General features: G+C 61.5%; 1 pseudogene; it reads left to right on the forward strand.

Annotated features, from left to right (window-relative positions):
- LOC137356267 (myosin-10-like) overlaps window positions 1–15,000 on the forward strand; it is a 43,734-nt pseudogene that overhangs the window by 23,630 nt on the left and 5,104 nt on the right.

Raw genomic sequence — 15,000 nt, forward strand, 5'->3', positions numbered from 1 at the left:
AGGAGCTGGAGGTGACCGTCCAGCAGCTGGGGGAGCGAACGTCGGCCTGCGACAAGCAGGAAAAGACCAAGAACCGATTGCAGCAGGAGCTGGACGACCTGACCCTGACCTTGACCTCGACAACCAGCGGCAGCTGGTCAGCAACTTGGAAAAGAAACAGCGGAAGTTTGACCAGGTGAGAGCAACCGGAGCGGGAGGAGGCCATTCAGCCCCTCGAGCCTGCTAACACGTTCAGTGCGATCCCAGACGATCTTGTACTCCGCCATCCCGGACGAGCCCCCATATGCCTCAATGTCAACAAATATACATCTCCCCTCCAACAGTGCAGCACTCCCTCAGTACTGGCACCGGGGGGAGTGTCGGCCTGGATTATGGAGATCAAGTCCTAGAGTATATACATCTCCCTCCAACAGTGCAGCACTCCCTCAGTACTGGCACCGGGGGAGTGTCGGCCTGGATTATGGAGATCAAGTCCTAGAGTACATACATCTCCCTCCGACAGTGCAGCACTCCCTCAGTAACTGACACCGGGGGAGTGTCGGTCTGGATTATAGAGATCAAGTCCCAGAGTATATACATCTCCCTCCGACAGTGCAGCACTCCCTCAGTACGGACACCGGGGGAGTGTCGGCCTGGGATTATAGAGATCAAGTCCCAGAGTATATACATCTCCCTCCGACAGTGCAGCACTCCTCAGTACTGATACCGGGGAGTGTCGGCCTGGATTATGGAGATCAAGTCCTAGAGTATATACATCTCCCTCCGACAGTGCAGCACTCCTCAGTACTGGCACCGGGGAGTGTCGGCCTGGATTATGGAGATCAAGTCCTCGAGTATATACATCTCCCTCCGACAGTGCAGCACTCCCTCAGTACTGACACCGGGGAGTGTCGGCCTGGATTATGGAGATCAAGTCCTCGAGTATATACATCTCCCTCTGACAGTGCAGCACTCCCTCAGTACTGACACCGGGGGGAGTGTCGTCTGGATTATAGAGATCAAGTCCTCGAGTATATACATCTCCCTCTGACAGTGCAGCACTCCCTCAGTACTGACACCGGGGGGGAGTGTCGGTCCTGGATTATAGAGATCAAGTCCTAGAGTATATACATCTCCCTCCGACAGTGCAGCACTCCCTCAGTACTGACACCGGGGGAGTGTCGGTCTGGATTATAGAGATCAAGTCCCAGAGTATATACATCTCCCTCCGACAGTGCAGCACTCCCTCAGTACTGGCACCGGGGTGTGTCGGTCTGGATTATGGAGATCAAGTCCTAGAGTATATACATCTCCGTCCGACAGTGCAGCACTCCCTCAGTACTGACACCGGGGAATGTCGGTCTGGATTATGGAGATCAAGTCCTCGAGTATATACATCTCCCTCCGACAGTGCAGCACTCCCTCAGTACTGACACCGGGGGAGTGTCAGTCTGGATTATGGAGATCAAGTCCTAGAGTATATACATCTCCCTCTGACAGTGCAGCACTCCCTCAGTACTGACACCAGGGGAGTGTCGGTCTGGATTATAGAGATCAAGTCCTAGAGTATATACATCTCCCTCCGACAGTGCAGCACTCCCTCAGTACTGGCACCGGGGGGAGTGTCGGTCTGGATTATGGAGATCAAGTCCGAGAGTATATACATCTCCCTCTGACAGTGCAGCACTCCCTCAGTACTGACACCAGGGGAGTGTCGGTCTGGATTATAGAGATCAAGTCCTAGAGTATATACATCTCCCTCCGACAGTGCAGCACTCCCTCAGTACTGGCACCGGGGGAGTGTCGGTCTGGATTAGGGAGATCAAGTCCTAGAGTATATACATCTCCCTCCGACAGTGCAGCACTCCCTCAGTACTGGCACCGGGGGAGTGTCGGTCTGGATTATGGAGATCAAGTCCTAGAGTATATACATCTCCCTCCGACAGTGCAGCACTCCCTCAGTACTGGCACCGGGGGAGTGTCGGTCTGGATTATGGAGATCAAGTCCTAGAGTATATACATCTCCCTCCGACAGTGCAGCACTCCCTCAGTACTGATACCGGGGGGAGTGTCGGCCTGGATTATGGAGATCGAGTCCTCGAGTATATACATCTCCCTCTGACAGTGCAGCACTCCCTCAGTACTGGCACCGGGGGAGTGTCGGCCTGGATTATGGAGATCGAGTCCTCGAGTATATACATCTCCCTCCGACAGTGCAGCACTCCCCTCAGTACTGACACCGGGGGAGTGTCGGTCTGGATTATAGAGATCAAGTCCCAGAGTATATACATCTCCCTCCGACAGTGCAGCACTCCCTCAGTACTGGCACCGGGGTGTGTCGGTCTGGATTATAGAGATCAAGTCCTAGAGTATATACATCTCCCTCTGACAGTGCAGCACTCCCTCAGTACTGGCACCGGGGGAGTGTCGGTCTGGATTATAGAGATCAAGTCCTGGAGTATATACATCTCCCTCCGACAGTGCAGCACTCCCTCAGTACTGACACCGGGGGAATGTCGGTCTGGATTATGGAGATCAAGTCCTCGAGTATATACATCTCCCTCCGACAGTGCAGCACTCCCTCAGTACTGACACCGGGGGGAGTGTCGGTCTGGATTATGGAGATCAAGTCCTCGAGTATATACATCTCCCTCCGACAGTGCAGCACTCCCTCAGTACTGGCACCGGGGGAGTGTCGGTCTGGATTATAGAGATCAAGTCCTGGAGTATATACATCTCCCTCCGACAGTGCAGCACTCCCTCAGTACTGACACCGGGGGAATGTCGGTCTGGATTATGGAGATCAAGTCTCGAGTATATACATCTCCCTCCGACAGTGCAGCACTCCCTCAGTACTGACACCGGGGGAGTGTCGGTCTGGATTATAGAGATCGAGTCCTCGAGTAGATACATGCAACAATGTGACTTGACTAACGTGCGGGTGGTTTTGATGCTGTTCCGCAGATGCTGGCGGAAGAGAAGGGTGTGTCAGCGCGCCACGGGGAGGAGAGGACCGGGCCGAGGCCGAGGCTCGTGAGAAGGAGACCAAGGTGCTGTGGTTAACCCGCTCACTCAACGAGGCGGTGGAGAGTAAGGAGGAACTGGAGCGTCTGAACAAGCAGCTCCGTTTGGAGATGGATGATTTAATGAGCTCCAAGGACGATGTGGGAAAGAACGTAAGTGATGGGACTGCGGTGACGGGTGATCTCTGTCTCTGTCTGTCTCTATGTCTGTCTCTGACTCTGTCTCTATGTATGTCTCTGTCTGTATGTCTTTCCCCCCCCAGTCTTTCCACCCCAGTCTCTCTCCCCCCAGTCTCCACCCTCCCCCCCAGTCCTCCTCCCTCCCCCCCCAGTCTGCTCCCTCCCCCCAGTCCTCCTCCCTCCCCCCCCCAGTCTGCTCCCTCCCCCCCCAGTCTGCTCCCTCCCCCCCAGTCTCCTCCCTCCCCCCCAGTCTCCTCCCTCCCCCCAGTCTCCTCCCTCCCCCCCAGTCTCCTCCCCCCCCAGTCTCCTCCCCCCCAGTCTCCTCCCCCCCAGTCTCCTCCCCCCCAGTCTCCTCCTCCCCCCAGTCTCCTCCCCCCCCAGTCTCCTCCCCCCCAGTCTCCTCCTCCCCCCCAGTCTCCTCCCCCCCAGTCTCCTCCCCCCCAGTCTCCTCCCTCCCCCCCAGTCTCCTCTCCCCCCCAGTCTCCTTCCCCCCACTCCCGTCTCCCCTATCTCTACGCCCCCACCGTCCCCTCCCCCCCCCCGTCTTCTCTCCCCCCCCCCCCCCCCCCGTTCCCATTCTGCCCGCCCCGTTCTCCTCCCCCTCCGTTCTCTCCCCCCTCCGTTCTCTCCCCCCTCCGTTCTCTCCCCCCCCAATCTCTCCCCCCCGATCTCTCCCCCCCGATCTCTCCCCCGCCCCCCGATCTCTCCCCCCCCGTTCTCTCCTCCCCCCCCCCGTTCTCTCCCCCCCCCGTTCTCTACCCCCCCCGTTCTCTACCCCCCCCCGTTCTCTACCCCCCCCCCCGTTCTCTACCCCCCCCCCGTTCTCTACCCCCCCCCCCGTTCTCTACCCCCCCCCCCGTTCTCTACCCCCCCCGTTCTCTACCCCCCCCCGTTCTCTACCCCCCCCCGTTCTCCCTCCCCCCCCCGTTCTCTCCCCCCCGTTATCCCCCCCCTCGTTCTCCCCCCCCGTCGTTCTCCCCCCCCGTCGTTCTCCCCCCCCCTCGTTCTCCCCCCCTCGTTCTCCGCCCCTCCCTCGTTCTCCCCCCCAGCTCGTTCTCCTCCCCCCCCCCGTTCTCTCCCCCCCTTTCTCCCATCCCCGTTCTCCTCTCCCCCGCCCCCCCCATTCTCCCCCCCCCCGTTCTCCTCTCCCCCCAGTTCCCCCCCCAGTTCACCCCCTCTATCTACCCCCCTCTGCCTACCCACCCCCCCCCCCCCACCTCTGTCACCCCCTCTCCCCCCCATCCCGTCACTCTCCTTCTGTCTGGCACTCTTGCTCTCTGTAACAGTCTCTCTTCCTCACACTGACCGTAGCGGTGCCCTCTCTTCCTCACACTGACCGTTGCAGTGCCCTCTCTCCCTCACACTGACCGTGCGGTGCCCTCTCTCCCTCACACTGACCGTGCGGTGCCCTCTCTCCCTCACACTGACTGTGCGGTGCCCTCTCTCCCTCACACTGTCCGTGCGGTGCCCTCTCTCCCCATGCACTGACCGTGCAGTGCCCTCTCTCCCCATGCACTGACCGTGCGGTGCCCTCTCTCCCTCACACTGTCCGTGCGGTGCCCTCTCTCCCTCACACTGACCGTGCGGTGCCCTCTCTCCCTCACACTGACCCGTGCGGTGCCCTCTCTCCCTCACACTGACCATGCGGTGCCCTCTCTCCCTCACACTGACCGTGCGGTGCCCTCTCTCCCTCACACTGACCGTGCGGTGCCCTCTCTCCCTCACACTGTCCGTGCGGTGCCCTCTCTCCCCATGCACTGACCGTGCGGTGCCCTCTCTCCCTCACACTGACCGTGCAGTGCCCTCTCTCCCTCACACTGACAGTGCGGTGCCCTCTCTCCTCACACTGACCATGTGGTGCCCTCTCTCCCTCACACTGTCCGTGCGGTGCCCTCTCTCCCTCACACTGTTCGTGCGGTGCCCTCTCTCCCTCACACTGTTCGTGCGGTGCCCTCTCTCCCTCACACTGACCGCGCGGTGCCCTCTCTCCCTCACACTGACCATGAGGTGCCCTCTCTCCTCACACTGACCGTGCGGTGCCCTCTCTCCCTCACACTGACCGTGCGGTGCCCTGTCTCCCTCATACTGTCCGTGCAGTGCCCTCTCTCCCTCACACTGGCAGTGCAGTGCTCTCTCTCCCTCACACTGGCAGTGCAGTGCCCTCTCTCCCTCACACTGACCGTGCAGTGCCCTCTCTCCCTCACACTGACTGTGCGGTGCCCTCTCTCCCTCACACTGTCCGTGCGGTGCCCTCTCTCCCCATGCACTGACCGTGCAGTGCCCTCTCTCCCCATGCACTGACCGTGCGGTGCCCTCTCTCCCTCACACTGTCCGTGCGGTGCCCTCTCTCCCTCACACTGACCGTGCGGTGCCCTCTCTCCCTCACACTGACCGTGCGGTGCCCTCTCTCCCTCACACTGACCATGCGGTGCCCTCTCTCCCTCACACTGACCGTGCGGTGCCCTCTCTCCCTCACACTGACCGTGCGGTGCCCTCTCTCCCCTCACACTGTCCGTGCGGTGCCCTCTCTCCCCATGCACTGACCGTGCGGTGCCCTCTCTCCCTCACACTGACCGTGCAGTGCCCTCTCTCCCTCACACTGACAGTGCGGTGCCCTCTCTCCCTCACACTGACCATGTGGTGCCCTCTCTCCCTCACACTGTCCGTGCGGTGCCCTCTCTCCCTCACACTGTTCGTGCGGTGCCCTCTCTCCCTCACACTGTTCGTGCGGTGCCCTCTCTCCCTCACACTGACCGCGCGGTGCCCTCTCTCCCTCACACTGACCATGAGGTGCCCTCTCTCCCTCACACTGACCGTGCGGTGCCCTCTCTCCCTCACACTGACCGTAGCGGTGCCCTGTCTCCCTCACACTGTCCGTGCAGTGCCCTCTCTCCCTCACACTGGCAGTGCAGTGCTCTCTCTCCCTCACACTGGCAGTGCAGTGCCCTCTCTCCCTCACACTGACCGTGCAGTGCCCTCTCTCCCTCACACTGACCATGCGGTGCCCTCTCTCCCTCACACTGACCGTGCGGTGCCCTGTCTCCCTCACACTGTCCGTGCGGTGCCCTCTCTCCCTCACACTGACCATGCGGTGCCCTCTCTCCCTCACACTGACCGTGCGGTGCCCTCTCTCCCTCACACTGTCCGTTGCGGTGCCCTCTCTCCCTCACACTGTCCGTGCAGTGCCCTCTCTCCCTCACACTGACCATGCGGTGCCCTCTCTCCCTCACACTGACCGTGCGGTGCCCTGTCTCCCTCACACTGTCCGTGCAGTGCCCTCTCTCCCTCACACTGGCAGTGCAGTGCTCTCTCTCCCTCACACTGGCAGTGCAGTGCCCTCTCTCCCTCACACTGACCGTGCAGTGCCCTCTCTCCCTCACACTGACCGTGCAGTGCCCTCTCTCCCTCACACTGACCGTGCAGTGCCCTCTCTCCCTCACACTGACCGTGCGGTGCCCTCTCTCCCTCACACTGACCGTGCGGTGCCCTCTCTCCCTCATACTGTCCGTGCGGTGCCCTCTCTCCCTCACACTGACCGTGCGGTGCCCTCTCTCCCTCATACTGACCGTGCAGTGCCCTCTCTCCCCATGCACTGTCCGTGCGGTGCCCTCTCTCCCCATGCACTGACCGTGCAGTGCCCTCTCTCCCCATGCACTGACCGTGCGGTGCCCTCTCTCCCTCACACTGTCCGTGCGGTGCCCTCTCTCCCTCACACTGTCCGTGCGGTGCCCTCTCTCCCTCACACTGACCGTGCAGTGCCCTCTCTCCCCATGCACTGACCGTGCAGTGCCCTCTCTCCCCCATGCACTGACCGTGCGGTGCCCTCTCTCCCTCACACTGACCGTGCGGTGCCCTCTCTCCCTCACACTGACCGTGCGGTGCCCTGTCTCCCTCACACTGTCCGTGCAGTGCCCTCTCTCCCTCACACTGGCAGTGCAGTGCTCTCTCTCCCTCACACTGGCAGTGCAGTGCCCTCTCTCCCTCACACTGACCGTGCAGTGCCCTCTCTCCCTCACACTGACCGTGCAGTGCCCTCTCTCCCTCACACTGACCGTGCAGTGCCCTCTCTCCCTCACACTGACCGTGCGGTGCCCTCTCTCCCTCACACTGACCGTGCGGTGCCCTCTCTCCCTCATACTGTCCGTGCGGTGCCCTCTCTCCCTCACACTGACCGTGCGGTGCCCTCTCTCCCTCATACTGACCGTGCAGTGCCCTCTCTCCCCATGCACTGTCCGTGCGGTGCCCTCTCTCCCCATGCACTGACCGTGCAGTGCCCTCTCTCCCCATGCACTGACCGTGCGGTGCCCTCTCTCCCTCACACTGTCCGTGCGGTGCCCTCTCTCCCTCACACTGTCCGTGCGGTGCCCTCTCTCCCTCACACTGACCGTGCAGTGCCCTCTCTCCCCATGCACTGACCGTGCAGTGCCCTCTCTCCCCATGCACTGACCGTGCGGTGCCCTCTCTCCCTCACACTGACCGTGCGGTGCCCTCTCTCCCTCACACTGACCGTGCGGTGCCCTCTCTCCCTCACACTGACCGTGCGGTGCCCTCTCTCCCCATGCACTGACCGTGCGGTGCCCTCTCTCCCTCACACTGACCGTGCGGTGCCCTCTCTCCCTCACACTGTCCGTGCGGTGCCCTCTCTCCCCATGCACTGACCGTGCGGTGCCCTCTCTCCCTCACACTGACCGTGCAGTGCCCTCTCTCCCTCACACTGACAGTGCGGTGCCCTCTCTCCCTCACACTGACCATGTGGTGCCCTCTCTCCCTCACACTGTCCCGTGCGGTGCCCTGTCTCCCTCACACTGACCGCGCGGTGCCCTCTCTCCCTCACACTGACCATGAGGTGCCCTCTCTCCCTCACACTGACCGTAGCGGTGCCCTCTCTCCCTCACACTGACCGTGCGGTGCCCTGTCTCCCTCACACTGTCCGTGCAGTGCCCTCTCTCCCTCACACTGGCAGTGCAGTGCTCTCTCTCCCTCACACTGGCAGTGCAGTGCCCTCTCTCCCTCACACTGACCGTGCAGTGCCCTCTCTCCTCACACTGACCGTGCGGTGCCCTCTCTCCCTCACACTGTCCGTGCAGTGCCCTCTCTCCCTCACACTGTCCGTGCAGTGCCCTCTCTCCCTCATACTGTCCGTGCGGTGCCCTCGCTTCCCTTGCACACTGACCGGGCGGTGCCCCCTGTCCACCTCGCACACTGACCGGGCGGTGCCCTTTCTCCCCTCGCACACTGACCGGGCGGTGCCCTTTCTCCCCTCGCACACTGACCGGCTGTTTGTTGTGCCCCGCTCACTCAGGTTCACGAGCTGGAGAAAGCCAAGCGGGCACTGGAGCAGCAGGTCGAGGAGATGAAGACACAGCTGGAGGAAAGCTGAGGCTGGAGGTCACCATGCAGGCCACCAAGGCCCAGTTCGACCGCAGCCTGCAGTCGCGGGACGAGCAGAACGACGAGAAGAAGCGGACCCTGCTGAAACAGGTCGGCGATCGGCCGGGCGGGGCTGCGCGGGAGACTCCGGGGTGGCGCACTCTGCCCTGCCCCCACCCCTCGCCCATGTCAAGAGAGCTTTCCCCGTCTTCCACATCCTGGGGCGCGGTGGGCACATCACAGAGCACAGGAGGAGGCTGTTCGGCCCGTTATGCCCGTGCTGTCTCTCTGACAGAGCTATCCAATTAATCCCACACTTGTGATTGTCTCAGCTACGGTGAATCGATTGAAGGGGGAAAAAAAGAGAGTGGTGGGGGGGGGTGTGGGGGAAGATGGGCCGAAGGGCTTCTCCTCGTGCGCTGGGGGCAGAGCGGGCCGGTGTATTGGGTGGCTGTTGGGTTTTAATGTAACGGTGCCTCCCCTGAACCTCTTCCTCCCCCCTCCCCTCCTCCCCCACCCCACCGATCTCCGCAGGTCCGGGAGCTGGAGGTTGAGCTGGACGACGAGAGGAAGCAGCGTTCCTCCGCCCTGGGCTGCAGAAGCAGCTGGAGATGGAGCTGAAGGACCTGGAGGCCCACGTCGATGGGCCAACAAGGGCCGAGACGAGGCGGTCAAGCAGCTGAGGCGACTGCAGGTGGGCGCCGGAGGGCGGAGAGGGGAGGCGAGGTTGTTGGGGGTGGGGGGGGGGGGGGGACGCGGGTCATCACCCAGGTTGGAGTCGTGCAGGGATTAAAAACTGAGAGAGGGCCCCCGCCCCCCCCAACCTTGCAGGTGTCGATTTAACAGGAGTAGGCCATTAGGCCGCACGAGCCTCCTCTCCTTCCACCCCCCGCCCCGCGTTCAGGATCCGATCCCGGCCGATCTCCGACCGCAGCTTCCCAATCCCGGACGAGCCCCCAATATCCCTCGATTCCCGCCGCGCCCAAAAATCCCCCGTCTCCATCCCAAATGGGCCGAACCCTTACCCTGAGACTGCGACGCCCCCTCCCCCGCCACTTCGTGACGCTCCAGCCAATGAGGGGGGGGAAAACAGCCTCTCGCCATCTACCCTGTCAAAACCGACCCGCCGCTCCGTATTTTATACGTTTCAATGAGATCCCCTCCCATTCTCCTAAACTCCAGGGATTATCGGCCCCCATTCGACTCCGTCTCTCCTCATCGGACACCCAACCATCCCAGGAATCAGTCTGATGAACCTCTGTTGCACTCCCACTAGGGCAGGTATACCGTTCCTTCGGCACGTTTAAACACCTCATCTCAAAAACGGCACCTCCGACAGTGCAGAGTATTTACATCTCCCTCCGACAGTGCAGCACTACCCTCAGTACTGACACCGGGGGAGTGTCGGCCTGGATTATGGAGATCAAGTCCCAGAGTATATACATCTCCCTCCGACAGTGCAGCACTCCCTCAGTACTGGCACCGGGGGAGTGTCGGACTGGATTATAGAGATCAAGTCCTAGAGTATATACATCTCCCTCCGACAGTGCAGCTCTCCCTCAGTACTGACACCGGGGGAGTGTCAGCCTGGATTATGGAGATCAAGTCCTAGAGTATATACATCTCCCTCCGACAGTGCAGCACTCCCTCAGTACTGGCACCGGGGGAGTGTCGGACTGGATTATAGAGATCAAGTCCTAGAGTATATACATCTCCCTCCGACAGTGCAGCTCTCCCTCAGTACTGACACCGGGGAGTGTCAGCCTGGATTATGGAGATCAAGTCCTAGAGTATATACATCTCCCTCCGACAGTGCAGCACTCCCACAGTACTGGCACCGGGGAGTTTGGCCTGTCCCATGCAGTGCTGTGCATCTGTTTGCAGGAAGCAGTCTGTGCAAGGTGTGCTACTTGGCTTTGGCCTAATGTGTGTGTCTCTCTCTCTCTCTCACACACATTCCCCCTCCTCTCTTCCCCACCCCCACCCCATGTCCTCCGGTTCCTGCATTCTCTCTCTGTCTCCCTCTCTATCTCCCTCTGTCTCTCTCTCTATCTCTCTCTGTCTCTCTCTCTGTCTCTCTCTCTGTCTCTCTGTCTCTGTCTCTCTGTCTCTGTCTCTCTGTCTCTGTCTCTCTGTCTTCTGTCTCTCTGTCTCTCTGTCTCTCTCTGTCTCTCTGTCTCTCTGTCTCTCTCTGTCTCCCACCCCTCCCTCTCTGCCCCAGACTCAGATGAAGGACCTCCTACGGGAGTTGGAGGAAGCTCGGACCTCCCGGGATGAGATCTTCTTCCAGTCCAAGGAAACTGAGAAGAAGCTGAAGAGCCTCGAGGCGGAACTGTTACAGACGCAGGAGGTAGGATCCGTCACCAATAACCCTCCCCTGGATTAACAGCGAGGGGGGGAGGTACGATCCGTCACCAATAACCCCACCCCCCCCCCCACCGGATTAACTGCGAGGGGGAGGGCGAGGGGAGGAGGGGTCATTAATAAACAGCGAGGGAGGAGGAGGATTAATAAACAGCGAGGGGGGAGGGGGATTAATAAACAGCGAGGGGGAGGAGGATTAATAAACAGCGAGGGGGGAGGGAGGATTAATAAACAGCGAGGGGGGAGGAGGAGGATTAATAAACAGCGAGGGGGGAGGAGGAGGATTAATAAACAGCGAGGGGGGAGGGGAGTCATTAATAAACAGCGAGGGGGCATCGCATGAATAAACAGCGAGGGGGGAGCAGTGAGGGGTCCTCTGGTGCTGTGTGCGCGGCTGGGAAGGGGGCAAGTCCCCGGGCTGTGTGCGAGTGCGCGCTGTTTTAAACGGCCGCCCCTCTCCCTCCGTCCCTCCTCTCTAGGACCTGGCAGCATCGGAGCGTGCCCGCCGACTGGCTGTGCAGGACCGTGACGACATGGCCGACGAGTTTGGAAACAGCCACGTCCGGGAAGTGAGTGAACCGAGCAAGCGAGCGGTCCGCCCTGGCCGGCCCTCCAGCCCCTCCCTCCCTTCCCTCGCCTCCGCCCAGTCGCGTGTTCGCACTCTCTGCAATGATGCTCGTGCCCCCCTCCTTCTCTCTCTCTCTCTTTTGTCACCATTCAGCCCATTAGGTGCACGATGAGACCTGGCTCGTTGGGGGCAGAGGATGAAGGACAGCACGACCCCCGATGGGCCGAATGTCATCCTGTTGTGTTGCACCATGGAACGGTTTCTAGGAACCTGTGCGCCAAGCGTTGCCGGGCTGAACTGCCCTTCCTAACTAAGTACATCTGCAGTTGAAATGCCTGGCCGTTGATTAAAAAAACCCCGCCTTTCGGGCTGGGAAATCCGCCAGACTTGCTCGGTCTGGCCGGGTTGTGACTCCAGAGGCCGCAGCGATGTGGGAATCACTGACCCGCTGCCCCACCGACATTGTGGGCGGTGGGGGGATGGGAACAAGAGGGGCGCCTTCTCGAGGGGGTCTCGAAGGCCAGTGTGGCCTGCGGGAGCCCGCCCTCCCGACATTCCCGTTTACATTCCTGGCTGTTTTCCCCGGCAGGTCCGCCCTGTTGGAGGAGAAGCGCCGGCTGGAGGGCAGGATCGGGCAGCTGGAGGAGGAGCTGGAGGAGGAGCAGGGCAATGCAGAGCTCCTCAGCGACCGCTACCACAAGGTCACCCTGCAGGTGAGGAGGGCGGAGGGGTTTGCGGGGGGTCCGGGGGTGAAGGAGGGGCCCGGGGTTTGTGGCGGCCCGGGTCAAACGGCGGGAGGGCGGGGCGGGAGAAAAGGAGGAGGTTTCGAGTCAGCCGGCCCTCACAGGGCGGGGTGGGGGTCCTATCCCCGGCCTGCGGTGAAGCCCGCTGCAGTCGATTTGTCGGTCGGTCGTCGCGATCTGGGAAGCAGATTCAGCAGCGGCTCTCGAGAGGGGAGTGCTGGAAGGGGGAGCACTTGACAGGTGCGCGGGGGAAAGAGCCGGGGACGGTGGTGGGGGAGCGGGGATAGCCGGTTTTGCGGAGCCGGCACGGGGAGCCCGGGCCAAATGGCCTCGTCCTGTAGCAGCGTCATTCCAGCCACCCGTGCTACGCTGCCAAGCTGGGTCTTAACGCAGTTGCTAATCTTTCTTCCGCACCCCCCCCCCCCAATCTCCTTCCCCCCCCCCCCCCCCCCCCCCCCCCCCGCCTTCTCCAGGTGGAGACGATGACGACTGAGCTGTCTTCCGAGCGCAGTCTGTCCCAGAGGCTGGAGAACTCGAGGCAGCAGCTGGAGCGCAGAACAAGGAGCTGTGCAGCAAACTGCAGGAGCTGGAAGGTGTGGTACGCTCCAGGTACAAGTCCAGTGTCACCACCATGGAGACCAAAGTTGCTCAACTGGAGGAGCAGCTGGAGGTGGAAGCCAAGTGAGTACGGCGCGCGCCAGTGATTTCCGCCCCCCCCCCCCCCCCCACAACCCACCCTGTAACTCTCCGTCCTGATCCCCCACCAACCCCCCCAGGACCTGAGCTCCATAATCCAGGCAAACCTCCCTTGAGGGTGACGACAGGGATGGAAACCCAGGAGGGGAGGAGGTGGCGGTGATTGGGAACTGAGTGTAACTGTGTGCCTCTCTCTCTCTCTCTCGCTCCCTCCTCCCCTCTGCCTCTCTCGCAGGAACGCTCGCTGGCGAATAAGTTGTTGCGAAGGGGAGAGAAGAGGCTGAAAGAGCTGCTGCTTCAGATCGAGGATGAACGCAGACATGCGGATCAGTTCAAGGAGCAGGTAAGAGAGAAGGGGGGGGCCCGGGAGGGGCAGATCAGCAACAGGCGGAGCGAGACCCTGGGTGTCCCCCTCCCTCCCTCTCTCTCTCTCCCTCTGTGTCCTCCCCCTCACTCTCCGTGTCCCAAATCATTCTCCATTTTCCCAAATCACTCTCCGTTTCCCCAAATCACTCTCTGTTCCCCCCCCCTCACTCTCCGTGTCCCCCTCTCTCACTCTCCGTGTCCCCAAATCATTCTCCATTTCCCCAAATCATTCTCCATTTCCCAAATCACTCTCCGTTTCCCCAAATCACTCTCTGTTTCCCCCCCCCTCACTCTCCGTGTCCCCCCTCTCTCACTCTCCGTGTCCCCAAATCATTCTCCATTTCCCCAAATCACACTCTGTTTCCCCCCCCCTCACTCTCCGTGTCCCCCCTCTCTCACTCTCCGTGTCCCCCCTCTCTCTCACTCTCCGTGTCCCCCCCTCTCTCACTCTCCGTGTCCCCCCCTCTCTCACTCTCCGTGTCCCCCCTCTCTCTCATCTCCGTGTCCCCCCCTCTCTCACTCTCCGTGTCCCCCCCTCTCCTCACTCTCCGTGTCCCCCCCTCTCTCACTCTCCGTGTCCCCCCCTCTCTCACTCTCCGTGTCCCCCCCTCTCTCACTCAACGTGTCCCCCCTCTCTCTCACTCTCTGTGTCCCCCCCTCTCTCTCTCCGTGTCCCCCCTCTCTCTCTCCGTGTCCCTCCTCTCTCTCTCTCCGTGTCCCTCCTCTCTCTCTCTCCGTGTTCCCCCCTCTCTCTCTCCGTGTTCCCCCCTCTCTCTCTCCGTGTCCCACCCTCTCTCTCTCCGTGTCCCCACCCTCTCTCTCTCCGTGTCCCCACCCTCTCTCTCTCCGTGTCCCCACCCTCTCTCTCTCCGTGTCCCCCCCCTCTCTCTCTCCGTGTCCCCCCTCTCTCTCTCTCTGTGTCCCCCCTCTCTCTCTCCGTGTCCCCCCTCTCTCTCTCCGTGTCCCCCCTCTCTCATCCTCTCCGTGTCCCCCTCTCTCTCTCTCCGTGTCCCCCCCTCACTCTCCGTGTTCCCCCCCCCCACTCTCCGTGTCCCCCCCTCTCTAATCTCTGTGTCCCCCCTCACTCACTCTCCGTGTCCCCCCTCTCTCTCTCCCGTGTCCCCCCTCTCTCTCTCTCTCCGTGTCCCCCCTCTCTCTCTCTCCGTGTCCCCCCTCTCTCTCTCTCCGTGTCCCCCCTCTCTCACTCTCCGTGTCCCCCCCCTCATCTCCTTGTCCCCCCCTCTCTCTCACCGTGTCCCCCCCTCTCTCTCTCCGTGTCCCCCCTCTCTCTCTCCGTGTCCCCCCTCTCTCATCTCAATGTCCCCCTCTCTCATCTCCGTGTCCCCCTCTCTCACTCTCCGTGTCCCCCCTCTCTCATCTCCGTGTCCCCCCTCTCTCTCTTTCCGTGTCCCCCCCCTCTCTCACTCTCCGTGTCCCCCTCTCTCTCTCTCCGTGTCCCCCCTCTCTCTCTCTCCGTGTCCCCCCTCTCTCTCTCTCCGTGTCCCCCCTCTCTCTCCGTGTCCCCCTCTCTCTCTCTCTCTCTCTCCGTGTCCCCTCTCTCTCTCTCTCTCCCTCTCCGTGTCCCCCCCCTCTCTCTCTCTCGTGTCCCCCTCTCTCTCTCTCTCTCTCCGTGTCCCCCCCACCTCTCTCTCTCTCTCTCTCCGTGTCCCCCCACCTCTCTCTCTCTCTCTCTCCGTGTCCCCCCCACCTC

The sequence above is a fragment of the Heterodontus francisci genome, chromosome 45, assembly GCF_036365525.1.
Source record: "Heterodontus francisci isolate sHetFra1 chromosome 45, sHetFra1.hap1, whole genome shotgun sequence".
Classification (NCBI taxonomy): Eukaryota; Metazoa; Chordata; class Chondrichthyes; order Heterodontiformes; family Heterodontidae; genus Heterodontus; species Heterodontus francisci.